Source organism: Rattus norvegicus, chromosome 15 (assembly GCF_036323735.1).
Source record: "Rattus norvegicus strain BN/NHsdMcwi chromosome 15, GRCr8, whole genome shotgun sequence".
NCBI classification, from domain to species: domain Eukaryota; kingdom Metazoa; phylum Chordata; class Mammalia; order Rodentia; family Muridae; genus Rattus; species Rattus norvegicus.
Window position 1 is genome coordinate 17,172,759 of NC_086033.1, and position 14,494 is coordinate 17,187,252.

At 41.7% G+C, this 14,494-nt stretch overlaps 1 protein-coding gene and 1 long non-coding RNA gene across 12 annotated transcripts in view; both read left to right on the forward strand.

Moving 5' to 3' along the window:
* Positions 1 to 14,494, forward strand: part of Fhit (fragile histidine triad diadenosine triphosphatase) — a 1,507,501-nt gene that overhangs the window by 807,358 nt on the left and 685,649 nt on the right.
* LOC120097099 (uncharacterized) overlaps positions 1 to 14,494 on the forward strand; it is a 78,104-nt gene continuing 63,610 nt past the window's right edge. The window contains exon 1 of one of the 4 annotated variants that reach the window (XR_005494339.2): positions 1 to 14,494. This exon is cut by the window's right edge and continues 44,915 nt beyond it. This is a non-coding gene — a long non-coding RNA (uncharacterized LOC120097099). The other 3 variants (XR_010058098.1, XR_010058099.1, XR_005494338.2) reach the window with 3 other exon arrangements.

The following is a 14,494-nucleotide window of genomic DNA, read 5'->3' on the forward strand; positions in this document are numbered from 1 at the left end:
AGGGGGATGTTTGCCCGGAAACCGGGAAAGGGAATAACACTCGAAATGTATATAAGAAATACTCAAGTTAATAAAAAAAAAAAAAAAAATTCACCAAGGGAAAGAGAAATGTGGAGGTGCTATTATATGTATGCACATGCTTCTTTACTCACGACTATATATGTTTCTGTATGTATGCTGCTCTTGGCTGTTTTCTTGATGCAGAAGTTACAGTCCACATACATTTGAAGGATTTTTTTGAGGTAGAATTATTTGCCAATCTTCACAGGTAAGCTGGCATGTAGGAGGCAGCAGTAGCAGTAGCAGCAACAGTGACAGTCTTCCAGTATCTCAAATTATTACCTTCCTCAACATAATTGTCTTTAAAGCCAGTAGTTCAAGTGTAAAATGGGTAAGTAGTTAAGTGAAAGGGGGAGAGATTTGTGCCAATCATGTGATTTTTTAATAGTAATCTACTATTTTACAAGCAACAAGATTGCATATAGACATAGACTCCATTTACCTTAAGCAGAAAAGAAGGAAGGATGAAATGAAGGAAGGGAAGAAGGAAAGAAGGAAGAAAGAGAGGGAGGGACAGCAAGGGAAGGAAAAAGAAGGAAGAAGGTTGTTGATTCAGTATCAGCTAAGGGGAGAAGAGTGATTCGGGAGGACGTACAGCAAGCAGGATAGACTGGAAGCTGCTGATAGGAAGGTGCTATTCAGAGCCTTGTGAGGAAACATCATTCAGACTGTCTCCCAGTTCTTTTTTTCTTTCAGATATTCTAACCAAGAACCAGATCAGAGAGAGAGAGAGACAGAGACAGAGACAGAGACACAGAGAGAAAGAGACAGAGACAGAGACACAGAGAGAGATACACACAGAGACAGAGACAGGGACACAGAGAGAGAGAGAGAGAGACAGAGACACAGAGACAGAGACACAGAGACAGAGAATTGAGTTGGCTTAAATTGTGAATGCACTTGGTCTTGTCTGGGACACATCTTATCTAACCATTTGCTACCAATAGAAAACAGGATTTCCTGATACTTGATACTTCATGGAGAAATGGAGAGTCATGTGTAATGGACCCTGGACACAGCAACATGAATGTATACTTCCACATCTTTCTTGGGACTCACCTTCTCTGACGGCGACTGCGAAATGAAAGCACATATTGAAATTGATCTTTACATGACAATGAATAAGTGGATCCACAAAACAAACAGTAAAAGCAAGTGATAAAGAAAGGAAGCTAGTAAGTGAAATTGATTTATATGAAGGGCTGTGCCTCCTCTTCACTGTCCTACAAGCCGCAGGACAGAATCAGTGGCAGTGTTGACTCCAACAGTCTGCCCTGGCTGCTGTAATAGGTTTCAGCCATGCTCTGCTTTATTGCATTTTGGACAAAGAGGAGGAAAAAATGCACTTGAGTTTGCATGTAGGAGCACCTAGTTCTTAAAGTTAGGAGATTACAGTTAGGAGATCTTGAAAGAAAGCATTCTTGATAGGATAAAAGGACTTTAATTCGTTGCTGTTAGCATTATACCTCAACATGTACTTCTTATGTCCTGTCTCTGTGCTTTTGAGTGAATCTGTTTCCTAAACCATGATATAGCAACATTCTTCTTTCCCAAGAATATTCTCAGTACCAGAGCATACAGGATAATAATCACCCATTTTTAGGACATTTAGCACAGTATCTCACAGATCTGTAACATGTGAAGGTTGATGTTGACTTTTGTAAGAAAATGACTGTTAACAAATGTCTGGTAATAATTAAGTCCTTACTCCGAGCCAGTCTTGGTGAGTTTTGTGTTTTGTTATCTTACCTCTCACCATTTAACGTCTGCAACTTGCCAATAGTTGCTGCCATGATATCTAGGTTTGGAATGGTGAAAAGTCATCTTTGGCTGGAGAGAGGTGAGATTAGCCCAGACCAGTGACTTTCAATCTTAAAACTACTGATGGGTGTCAAGAGGCTTGTCTATGCATGGTTTAGTGCAATTTAGGACTCTAATTATTGTGTGTAATTGCCATTTTCCCACTTTGACAGTAAAAATTATTTCCAAAGATCAGTAGATATTCCTATGAGGATGTAAGTGGAAGCAAGATGATGCTGGCTGAAAACTGCTAGCCTAGTTAGGTGGTCACACACACACACACACACACACACACACACACACACACACGGGGGGGGGATGGAGGCGAGGGGGAGTGACGTTACACCCATGCTTTGGGGCCTCAGACTTAATGAAAAGAAAACAGGCAGAACACCCATGCTCTTCTGTCCCTGTTTCCTGACTAGGAAGCAATGTGAGCAGCTATTCACACTCCTACCACTGTGTCTTCCCAGCCTTGAATGGAACATAAACCCGTGAGCCCACATAAGCCCTCCATTCTTTCCTTAAGTTGGTTTTCCAGGTATTTTGTTATAGCAGCAAGAAGTAGTTCATACTGGCAGTATACAATATTGCCCCCTATATTCAACCAGACCCTTCTTAGGTTCAGCAAATCTGAAGGCCAATGTGTTGTAAAAGCCAAGCACTACAGCAGGTACTGGAAATGCAGAGGAAAGACCTAGGCTTACCTCAGTGGAGCCCCCTACCATAGTCATGTAGAATGACTATCTGACAGCCATTTCATAATGAGAATAAAAACAGCTGTTGCTAAAAGTGACATATAGGAGCCTGTGAATTGACTGAAGGAGAGCCATTGACAGTTCCAACATTGGCTTAAATATAAGCATGTTTTTTTTTTCCTATGTCAGAAAGAGGGACTTGGGTTCTCCTGTATCTTGACAGAACTTAGAGAAAATACTTGGTGACTGGAAATAATAAGTTTTTCTTGGCTCTCCTATCAGAAAAATGCAAATATTTGTGGTCCTTCGTTTATGTTGTAAACACTCTGTCAAGTTCTTAGGATTGGAAAGTATGAGTCAGTTTTGTTTGTTTTGTTTTGTTTTGTTTGTTTCTTGGTTTGTTCTAAAGGTTTGCAGTGCACTAAAGGTCATTTTGCTGGGTAAATGCCCTTGATTTTATCACTGCTGGCATTTTTGATCTTGCCCATGGAGTTCTAATCTTGGTTATCATTGCTTTCTTAAATGGAGTCTAACAGTTGAAATTTCTCTCCTAGAATATTAAAAAAAAATAGCCCCCAAGTAAGCCCCATTCAATTTTATTTACATTATTAGAAGAAACATTTATTAAGGAGACTTTTTTAAAAGTGGTTAACTAGAGTAATAATTCACTTTTATTGATTTTTAAACATTTAATATTCTTTAATAGGTATATTGTTAATACAAATATTTAGCTATAAGTCACTCTTAAAGAATTCCTTGTAACCATGTGGCTCTGTAAGTGTCATCCATTGTCCTTGCTCCCGGAGCCCTCTGCAGCTAACTACCTCCACTTTTCAACATGGCATCTTAAGTACTGCCAGGGATGCTTAAGTGCCAGTGCCCTTGGTGCTCCAGTCACAGATATACACATTCATTTCCAGAGATGGCACTGGGTGGCTCTCTGGAATGGACATTAAGTACGGCTGAGGTCAGGGTCTGTGAAAGCAAACCCAAGCATCTTCAGGTTGCGAAATGAGTTTTTAAAATTGCCTGAAGACCAACCTTCTAATTGCTTTCCCTCTTTGCCAGCCTCTGTGGCTGTAATTCTGCTTTTTCAGACTGTCACTTCAATGCCTCCTTTCCTGTCTTTGTCTACCTAGGCTTTTGTCTTGAAAGGAAGTAAGTGCCTCTTCAGGAAATCTTCGTGGTAGGCTCCCATTATGCTCTGTGTAGATGAGAGTGTTTCCTTTGTGTGCTAAAGCAGGGATCCTCTCTAAACCATTGCATGATACTATAGATGCCTGTAAAATCAGAACAGAGCTCTGGGCAAGAGCATCCCTAGACAAAGGTGGTCCTTGAAAAGAGGTAATTGTTCCATGTGTTGATATGACAGTGAGTGAAACTTGCCGAGACAGTGGGCCACGGTGCCGTTCTTTTCATTTTGTAGACTGAACAGCCTCTTCATACCAAGTACCATGCTTACCAGTGAAGAGTCAGTGAAGTTCCCCAGCCTTCAGGGAACTGAGGCTCTTGTTTTGTTTTAGCCTCTTTATAGTCCTTGGGGACTCTTGCTGTTTTGTTGAAGGTAAAATATTCTTCTTTCTAAACCAAGTTTCTGAAACTTAGGTTAATATGAAAATAAGAATCTGTCAGAAATATGAGGTATATTATTATTGGAAGAGGGATTTGGTGAGTGAAGCAAATTACTAATCACTTTTGCAAATCAAGTTTGATTTGTCCCCCTAAAGGACTTGGGCAATTTGTAGAACTGATGATGTCTTCTATAAGGTACATGATAGAGCCAAATTATGTAGTTTTGCCAAAGTCAGTAGTTATACCTAATGTTTATAGTAATGACTGTCATGGTCACAAAATTCGAGCAAGGTAATTGGAAGCCACAAGAGAATGTGAGGAGCCTTGCAGTGTCATGGCTGACTTCTGTCACTGTGTGCTCCTTGGAAAACTTTCTCTCTCCCCATCCCCCCCCTTTTTTTTTGAAACTGATTGCAAGTTATTCTTAGTGTTAGACAGGAAAACAAAGCCCATGAATGACAAGACCAAATGCACTTTACCCCACTGTTTTGAATAAGGCTTGATGTGGATGTCCAGGGATTTTCTTTTTCTTTGAAAACCCTTCTGTAAGTAGAATGCAAGATGCTAAAGATCAGGAGATGGGAGGAGTCAGAGTGCTGTGGGAAACAATAGCCCCTTAATAAGACTCTTGGTAATCAGGCAGGCCTTTGTTGTCTGTAGTTAGGGATGGGGAGGGACAGGCTGACCATTCTGAGGTTGCTGTCATCACAGACTGGCACGTTTCTAATTACCCATGAAATGAAGGCTTCGGAGCAGAAATGGCCACAGCACTCAGCCACTTGGGTATCTGATTAAGGCCAGCAAGCCTTGGAAAGACCAATCTGTGACATTGCGCTGATCTAAAATCTTTTTCCAGACTCATTTGAACTATTTTTTACTCATTTCCTTTTGCCTTTTCTATCCATGCTACTCACCCCTCTCCTCCTTTTTTTGTACACAAATTCTTGATTTGTTAGGTGAGAAACCCAGTACCTAGGATTTAAGAGATGGTGGTTTTACCAGTAACACTCTCATTTTCTTGTGTATTGTCTGTATGATCTGGGAATGCTTCCTCCATGCTGAGCAAGTGCTCCACCACTGAGCCATGCCCTCTACCCAGGGGAAGATTCAAGTCTTAGAAGAGTTCAGAGCTGAAATTGTAGAAAAACACTGGATACTAGCCTGGAGAAGAGCCAGGCCCCACCATAAACATGGAGGGTAGAAAGCTACCTAAGGGCTGAGCTATACTAAGAGATCCTAAGAAGGTCATAGAAAAAGACAAAATCCCTCTCTTCTCTCCTTTTAGGCGCTACCTTGTAGCTAATATTTCCCAGGGGATGGGGATTTCGCTCAGTGGTAGAGTGCTTGCTAGGCCCTGAAAAAAAAATATTTCCTGTTGCCTGGACCTAAGCAAAAGTTTTGGGAAAAGGAGTCAGCTACAGGCTTGTCTGAGTCACATATTCAGATATTGTTTCTAAAAAAATAAAATACTTAGCCACTGTGACTTTTCACATGGTCCTGTGGAATCCAGTGCAGAAGCTTACTTCAAAATTCTGTCCCTGTAAATCTTTAAATTACCACAGGGCACTGGCTTGTGAAATTCCTCAGACAGAGAAAACCCAACATAGCTGCCTTTCATGTACATGGAACCATGAGAGAAGCCTCACATACTTTACGCCGGCAGATTGACTTGTCTTTGATCTCAACATACAGAACTAAGGGCTTCACTAAAAGTGGGTTTTTATGCAGCCTCCATAGGCAAGGCAAAACTAACTGCAAAAGAAAATATCCTTGGTCATGGATAGAATCTTCAAGCCTTGTAGGAGCTTTCTGAGTCAGGTGCTCGGGGCAGGCAGGCCATGCGAATGATTGGATTGATCTGGTGAGAGGCAGCAGAGTGCGGAGTGTGCTGGGAACTGTTTAGCCCCAGCCCTCTGTAAAGGCAGTGGTTGCTATGCAGCCAAGAGGAATAGAAGCCTAGCCCCCCATCAATCCCCCATCCCCACTGCCCAACTTCTTTCTCTTTTCTTACCAAAGAACCCTTAACCTGTTTTATTTTTATTTTATTTTTTTTAAATGGGAAATAAAATCCTCTCACGTTTCCATGTTGACAGCTACTGCTTTGTAAAGGGCAAGTCTGAATGAACTGCTCCCTCACGGGGTTTGAGACCCCCCACCCAAGCTTATCACTCTCCTGTGCTTCACTTTCTAACAGGTTTTTGGGGGTTTTTTTGGGGGGTGGAGGCTTTTTGTTTGTTTGTTTGTTTGTTTGTTGTCAAGATATGATAGTAGCCGAGGATAATTTCATGATAGATGAGAACCTTTGCTCTAGGAGTGGCCCCCTTGCCATTTGTTTTGGCCAGTTTCCCATGCAGTTTCCCCTGTCAGGGCTCTCTCTCTGTCCCTTGCTCTAGACACAGTCTTTGTCTCCTCCCTTTTTTATGCCTCCCATGGTAGACTGTTCCCTTCTCCATTTCCTGATTCACTATTTAAAGGCAACACTTGAAATCTCATCCTGTAGAATTCCAATTAATGCTGAACCCTGTTGCAACTCCAGTCCTAGACCTGGCTTTTATGGAGTCATGTGACCTGCTAAAACATCCATTTCTTTCTGAAGAACAGTTCTCTCCCCCAGAGCAATGCTATTGTCCAGGACCAGCCAGCTCCATCATGGCTCACTTATGTAAGGCGTCCCTTTTTGTTCTCTTCCTGTAATAGAACCAACTGTCTCAGACTAGTTCCTGAAGGCAGGCAGAGAGAGGGCATGATGAACTACAGAAATGGGATTTCTACAAAAGAAACTTTAAACTCTGTGGAGTGCAGTGAGAGGTAACACTTCAGACAGCTTGCCAAGCTGAGCCTCACAAAAACCTTTTCTTTTAGAAGACATTAAAAAAAAAATAAGGAAGTATTATGTATCTCAGCCGATGAGGTAGGAACTGGTTTCAAGGCTAAAAGGTGATTACAGACACCCACACAGTTATTGAGAGTGGTGTCCTACTTTGTATTTTTGTTTATTATGGGCTGGAAGGAGGTAAATTACAAACTCGTTGCCAGCCAATAATCATTTTCCAGGAAAAAGGTAATTTATCCTCTGAAAGGCAATGCTCACCTGCTCACCTCTTCTGATTGCTTCATTGTGTATGTGATTGTTAGACTGCCCACTGGACAGGAGAGAGGTACTTCTACCCTCTGGATCTCAGGGGTATGAGTCAGAAGACGCGTGATCATTACAGTGCCCTTCCTCTTGGTTACAATGACCGGCAGCCATTGTCAGAGGTGGTTCTTAGCTTTGCTCTCATGAGTTCAACTTTGGGGGAAAGAGCTAGACACACTTCATCAGAAGGCTGGGGAGGGGGAAACAGCAGTCATCATAACAAAAGAGAGATGATCCAGGTAAAGAAAACAACAGAGAAAAAAAGAAAGCAAGGGAGGGAGAAAGGAGAGAGAGGAAGGAGAAGGAAAGACATGTTTTGTTTAAAAGAGCTGAGTTTTTAATCCAGAGGCTGTGACAACAGGAAACCATGCTCTGATCCTTTGGCTATAAATGAAATGCCTTAAGATGGACTTTTGCTTTTAGGCCACTTATTTAGGTCGTGCTAAGCAAATTATTGCAATAACTCCCTATACGTCCCAAAAACCTGACAAAGTGCATTTTACTCTGAAAGGATCAATTGTCTGCCTCCAGATAGTTAATTAGCATCCCCTCTTAGGAAGCTCTCCTGATATAGTTTTATTCTATTGTACAGGCTTTGCCCTTTTTAATATTTCTGATTATTAAAATTGTCATATATATGCACATATATATGGAAACGTTTCTTATTCATATTATCTTAAGGCCTTTTGTGTGGCACAGTCAGATTTACTGAATCTCCTACCCCAGAATATAGATTATTTCCACCAATCTTGCTTGTAAATATTTTCTTATATAACTTTCATGAAATCAAATACATCAATTCTAGATACCTGATTCCTCCTATATAAAAGTTGACTTTCGTTCTGTCATAATTCTTATATTTTTTAATACTCAAGCATGTAATTTATGAAGAAGTATCCTGTTTCAGAGAAACTACAATTACACAAAACCATTGTGTCCAAATTACAATGTGTTCTTATTTTTGCACCAAACAAGTACACAGCTCATTTAACGGGTCTGTATGGGGAGAACATCTGGGAAAGGCCTTGCTGCCCTTCTGGAAGCAAGTAACACAATGCACTTGTTCCTAAAATTTCCTTCAACTGTCAGTAAGTTTCCTCTTTTCCTCTTCAAGATCTGACTTGCCATCTGTGGATCTTTCCTCCAGCTTCTACTTCCTCACCCATGGCTAGATTTCTGAGCATGGCCGCTGTCAGTCTCCTGTGTGGTTATCTTCTCTTTCCTCCCATAGCAATATGAGATTTAAAAGAAGGGGTTATGGAAATTGTTGACTCAAATAAAGTGGGCAAAATCCTTAGGTTCTAATTAGCCATACTCTTCAACTCAGAGAGTCAATATGGTTAGTGCCAGACTACAGTGCGGGTTCTTGAAATATATACTGAGAGGGTACCATGAAAACATGCCACTGATGTCTCTGTTTCAGGAGCCAAACTGGCTGAAGAGCCCTGATGGTTCTACCATCATTTCATGCTGAGACCATATTTTAGTACACACCTTTTATTATGGCAGCTGTCCATCTCTCCTCCTGCCCGTCCAGCCATTTTCTGGAACAGTCCTAGCACCCAATCCTGAACCTTTCCCTTCCTGGTTCTGTTTCTCTGCCTTTATTTCAATCTCAGTTATGCTCACAATTCTAACCCCGACAGCATACAGCATATCCTACTGCTCAAAGATTCTGAACTCGAAAACACTACCTCTTTTTTTTCCCCCTTGCAGGTGTGTGTGTGTGTGTGTGTGTGTGTGTGTGTGTGTGTGTGTGTGTGTGTGTGTTTGAAAGGTCCTGTTTTGAAGCCCAGACTGATGTAGAAACTAATTATTCTCTTCTTTCTGACATGGAAAAGTAGTTCCTTGTTTCCCTGCTACACTTCTTTATGTGATTTTGTGAAGAGTGAATCAAAACAAAATACAAACAGAGCTTTTCCTTTTCTCCCTTTCTAGAATAAACCCTAAGAGTGAAGAGGATTAAAGTCTTCTTTTCATTACGATTCTATAAATGTTTTAGGGGGAAAGTGAAGAATCCATTTGCTTGAGTTCTAGGATGTAACTTCCCCCCACATTTCTAGACAAAGCCTTGATATGTAGCCTAGTTACCTTTAGACCCTCACTTTCTCTGCTTTAGTCTCCCTGGTGTTCTTATTCCAGGCCTATACCATCTGGTTTCTTTCCTTCTAAATTTTTAACATTTAAAACTGATATAGTGAAATAAATTTCACTGAATAGAACTTAATCCCTAGAATGTAGCAGTTTATAGCATAGTATTACTATCTTCAGTGTCCTCCCCAAACCTCCCCATCGTTTCTTAATGATTCTCATTAAGCAAATGATCGTTTCTTACTTGCAGCCCTAGCTCCAGTCCCCAGCAAGTTTATCTGTTCTCTCCTCTGTGGATGTATCTACTTTGGGTGTTTTCTACAAATGAAGTTACAAAGCACAAAACTCCATTTGTGCCTAAGCTTCTTCCCCTTAGCACCTATGGTTTAATCTTCATTGATTTTCTCTTCAAAAATATTGTTGGTATTAATGATTATTCTTAAATAATCATTTGGAGGTGATTTTCTTTCAACAGCATCTTATTTTGAAGCACAAAGGTATTTTCACTATATATTTTCACTTTTTTCACCTCCCTCATAAACTACCAGTTACAAGACTATTTCCTGCCCGTTCCCAAGTAGCCTATTAGCTTTGTCTCTGTCCCCACATTAGAGGGACAGGTGGTAGGCATTGGGTAACTCTCCATGGTCTCATGTAGCTGTCACAAGGAAATTAATTTTTTATGTTTAAGTGAAGTAAATAGATGTTTCATGTTCTAAGAGACAGTTTTTGATATTATCAATAAGATCTTTTGGGCCATGGTAGCACAGGCATTTATTCCCAGCACTTGGGAGGCAGAGGCAGGTGGATGTCTGTCATTGGGAAGCTGGGCTGTTCTTCTTAGTTCCATCTAAGTAGCCAGAGCTACATGATGAGACCATGTGTGCTCTGTGTACTAGTTATCAATGAGGGCTAGGCTAGTTAGCATGGTGAAGGTTAGCATGGGGAGTGGGCTCTGTGGGAGCCTTTGCTCTGGTCTACAGTGTGCTGTCTTTGGTGAGATACACTGGTGTAGCCAGTATTGTAGACCTGATGTTATCTACCAAATAGGACACACCCCTTAGAAGCCAAAGTCATTTTAAAGATGAAGTTAAGCGCCGGTGATTACAAAAACGTAATGATTCTGTCCAATCTGGGAAAGGCAGCAGTTAACTCCAAAAGCTACTGTAAATGGATGTCACGTCCAAAACTGGGGAGTCCATTTCTTTGGCGAAACGAAGCAAATGCAATCTGACCCCTTGTTCTACGTTTTTACTGATGTTGGAACTGGTTCGTGGGGATTTCTTCTGTAGCATTTGGTTGATGGATATCTTTGGGCTTTTAAACCTCCTTTCCTTTCTTTTGAGAGAGGTATTTTCTTTCTTTATCCAGAGCACATGAAAGCCTCGGGAAGACTCTGTGTCTACCTCAGAAATCCACTGTCTTTGGCTAGCAGAGCCACTACGTACACGTGTCTGTAACTTCTTATTTCCTGTTCTATAAATTTACGCTCCCTTTTACTAGGGGGGACAAAGAATAGTGAACGGTCAAGTGTGAAGTCTTTGTAATCCATTTAATGTCCCTGTATGGGGGTATTATGCACATGTGTGCAAATTCCTGCGGATGCTCCAGGTCTGCCTCTGATGCCATTTCTCTGACATCACTGCCTTTGAGATAAGCTTTCTCACTGGCCTGAACCTTGCTGAGTAGGCTAGACTAACTGGCGACCAAAGACAGCTACTCCCAGGGATCCCCCTGCCTCCACTTTCCAAGCACGGAACTTAAAAGAACCCACTGCTGTGTTTGGCTTTTCGCAGGAGGATTCTGGGATTGATCCCAGGCACTCATACCTGCAAGGCAACTTCCTCACTGACTGAACCAACTCCCCAGCCCTGGCTAGCACTTCTGATCTCGATGCCTAAAACCTGGCATAGGACTGCAGGAAGACTCATTTCTTCCTATGCCGATATTAAAAATTAATATTAAAAAGCTGGATGCCTTCAAATAAAGACTTTTAGCTTTTTTTGATTTTTAGTGTGTTTGTCTATAAAATAGAGAAGAGGTTATGAGGAGAGTTTAAGAGAACAACTACATCAAAAGCTTACAAAGAATCCTGGCACAGAGAAAATATCCGTCAATTTCAGCTAAAAACGGTCAGGGTGACATGGCTCATGTCTGTCCCTAGTCTCCTCGCCTTGGAGGAATTATTAACTTCACAAAGCATTACAGCTGTCATAGCAGCATGTTGGCCGAGTCCTTTCTATCAACTCTGCTTTTGCCCCACAGCTGCTTCTGAATGGTCATACCCCACCACATTGTGTTCCCCTCCTCAGTGGGACTTCTCCAGAGGCCCGATTCTTTCTGCCCTTCTCCCCCCCATTGTCACTTACCAGCCAGTTCCAGATTCATGAACTCTGGTTACTTCTACAGAGCTCTCTCCTCATATTTCGAAAGCCTCCGGGTCCTGTCTGTTCTTCACGCACTATCTCTTTGTCATGTATCTGCTTTTACTTCTTCACTCAGAGCCACAGATCAAATCTTGAGACTCAGCAGTTCCTTGCTTGCTTGCTTGTTTAGCTTTGTTTTTTTTTTTTTAATTAAACTGGTGCTAATGGTGGCTATAAGTATCACAAGCAACAGCTACATTAAACCTAGTGCATACTGGGTTCTTTCCTTCTTCAGAAATCATCCTATGAATGCATCAGTGAACTTACCTCTCACAATGGTCTGAGTCTGACATAGGTCCTACTTACGGTCTCATCATACAGGAGGACAGTGATGCGCAGAGACACAAAGGCTCATGCAGAAAATCCTGGTGCCTATAAACTATAGCTCCATACAGTAGGCGCAGGATGCGAAGCCAGCCAGTGTGACTAGGGCAACTGTGCTTTTTCATTCTTTTCTTTGTTCCAGTATTCTTCCTGATTACACTATGAATCTTCTACTTAGGGTACTATTGCTGCCAAAGGAAGGCAGAATTAATGCTCCCCCTACCCTTTGAAGTATAGAGGAAGTCAGGCATGCTACCTGTGTTCTTTTCCTGTTGCTATGACAAAATATCTTACAGTCAGAGTCAAAAGGAAGAAGGATCTACACTGGCCCATGGTTTCCTGGAGGGTATAGCAGAGGTCTCTCTGACTGGGAGACTGTGGAGGACACTCTAGATTTGTCAGTGGACCAGATAGCAGAAAGCTAGTCTGGAAGCAGGATCAAGCTGTAACTTTCAAACCTCTGCTCTGCTGACTGACTTGTTAGGTAGGGCACATTCCCAGTGTGTCCACAACAATACTACCACTGGGCAGCAAACTGGGGACCCAATCCTATGGGGACCATTTCACATCTAAGCCAGAGGTAGCCATTTATCTGTCCTGGGTTCCACAGTTCTCATGAAATTTCTTTTACTGTGACTTAGAGAATTCCTGGCCATCCCTCGAACTGTCTCTCAAGTTTGTCTCAATTTCTTCCATCATTTTATGAATATTTTTATTCATAAAATATTTTTACCAAATATTCCAATTTTTACATTCAACCCTGGCCCACCTGGTCCATTAGCCTTACTACCTTGCGTTCCTCACCACTTTTCCACCCTGATCCACGAAGCTGTGCTACTTGGTGACCATGTCCAAAGAGACCCTTCTTTCTTTTTCATTCAACAATATTTACTTATGGCAGCCCCTCTGTTATACATCTTTCCAAATGACTCCAGATGGTTATAAAAGAATTCTCTTTGAACCATCTTGTACCACAGAATAGCAAACACACTCGGAGGCCTATAGGAGCCAGCTGGGAAGAGAGCTGAAGAATACAAAGAGGGTTGGAAGCATTCTATCACCGCTTTAGGTATTCTTGGCCATTTAGGATGGCATACAAGATTGCTAGATGCCTTTATTTTTGAAGGAGCAAGAGAAATGTAGACTTTTGCATGCATGCCTCTGAATTTTTATAATTGCCGATTGATAAACATAAACATGTGTTGGGAAAATGAATTTTTAAATGGGAAGCTACGAGTTTCTTCCACCTCTGGGTGTAAAAATGTGTCCCTCAGATGCTCCAAGGAAAATCTCTTACCAGGAAAATAGGCTTTCCATCTTTGTGTTCTTATCCTTCTTCCTAAAAGATTGAAAAAACAGACTTGGTAATAAGCTTAAGAACAATTTTCTTAGAATCAGAGAGAAAAGAGTGTGGTAGGAGAACTACAAATCACAGCAGCTGCCAAGAATAGGTGCAGAGAAGAGGATGGCAGAAAGCCACACCTTTTGAGTCAGGCTGGCATGCTCAGCAGTGAAGGTGAGCATGCAACCAAATGCTAGTAAACTGCTCAAGGTGAATTTGAGGCAGCTAGGGAAAGCCGACAATCTCAGAAGAAATGTGCCTAGGCTTCGCATGTATCTGAAACTAAGAGACAAAGAAGAAATTATTTTTTTCTGAGACTGGCTCAGAAGTGTGGCCAGACTTAAGAGTCCTTCATAGTTGTTTTTATAAGCTTGCACAGACATGGAGCTTCTGAGAAGGACAAGAACATCATCTCATTGTTTGGGTGACTGTGCCACCCGTCTCTGTAGTATGACTTTAGGTGAATCACCTTTTCTTAGTGGGGATCTGTTGGCCAGGTCCTTGTCAGATCCAACTGTATTAACTCTTGCTTTATTATTTTTTGAAATGTAACTTCTGTATATATATGCTTTGCTCACGTGTACAGATCTGTATCCTGTATGTTCTTGGAGCATATGGAGGGGGTTGGCACACTTGATATTGGAGTTATAGATGGTTGTGAGTCTTGATGTGGTGCTAGGAACTGAACTTGGATCCTCTGAAACAGCAGCAAGTTCTGTTAATCCCTGAGCCATCCCTCCCCAGTCCCTTGGGTTAACTCTTTTTCCCCCATTTTTATTTAATATGGTATTTCTAATTTACATTTCAAATATTATCCCTTTCCCGGTTTCCTGTCCATCAGTCCCTTAACCCCTCTCCTTCCCCTTGTATAAGTGTGTTCCCCTCCCCATCCATCCCCTGCTTACCGCCTCCCCAATAACCCCCTATACTGGGGGTCCAATTTGGCGGTACCAAGGGCTTTCCCTTCCGCTGGTGCCCCAACAAGGCTGTTCACTGCTACATATGAAGTTGGAGCCCTGAGTCAGTCCATGTATAATCTTTGGGT